This window comes from Sinocyclocheilus anshuiensis, unplaced genomic scaffold (assembly GCF_001515605.1).
Source record: "Sinocyclocheilus anshuiensis isolate Anshui unplaced genomic scaffold, SAMN03320099.WGS_v1.1 scaffold2493, whole genome shotgun sequence".
NCBI classification, from domain to species: domain Eukaryota; kingdom Metazoa; phylum Chordata; class Actinopteri; order Cypriniformes; family Cyprinidae; genus Sinocyclocheilus; species Sinocyclocheilus anshuiensis.
Genome location: NW_015549322.1, coordinates 321,685 through 322,084, shown reverse-complemented (window position 1 = coordinate 322,084; position 400 = coordinate 321,685). Strand labels below are relative to the sequence as shown.

At 39.2% G+C, this 400-nt stretch overlaps 1 protein-coding gene across 1 annotated transcript in view; it reads right to left on the bottom strand.

The window, feature by feature from the left end:
* LOC107656896 (ATPase family AAA domain containing 3B) overlaps positions 1-400 on the bottom strand; it is an 11,396-nt gene that overhangs the window by 2,846 nt on the left and 8,150 nt on the right. The window lies entirely within an intron of this gene.

Here is a 400-nt window from a genome sequence, read left to right as displayed (position 1 = left end):
TCATTTATTATATATATATATATATATATATATATATAGCAATATAGCATTTATTTACTGTGAAAACCGGAACCCATCTTTCACACACTAGTACACTCAAGTGGTGACTTTTAAATACAGAGATAGTATGTTTAAAGCGCATTTCAGTTCATATTCATGGTGTCCCAGAACACCACTTTAAGTACATTATGGAAGTGTACTTTTTTTAACCTAGGAATGAATGTATATGTGTGTGTGTGAGCGCGTGTGAGTGAGTGCGTGTGTGTGTGTGAGTGCGTGTGTGCGTGTGTGAGTGTGTGTGTGGGGGTGTGTGTGAGAGAGAGAGAGATAGAGAGAGTGTGTGTTAGTGAGTGTGTGTGTGTGTGTGTGTGTGTGAGAGAGAGAGAGAGAGAGTGTGTGT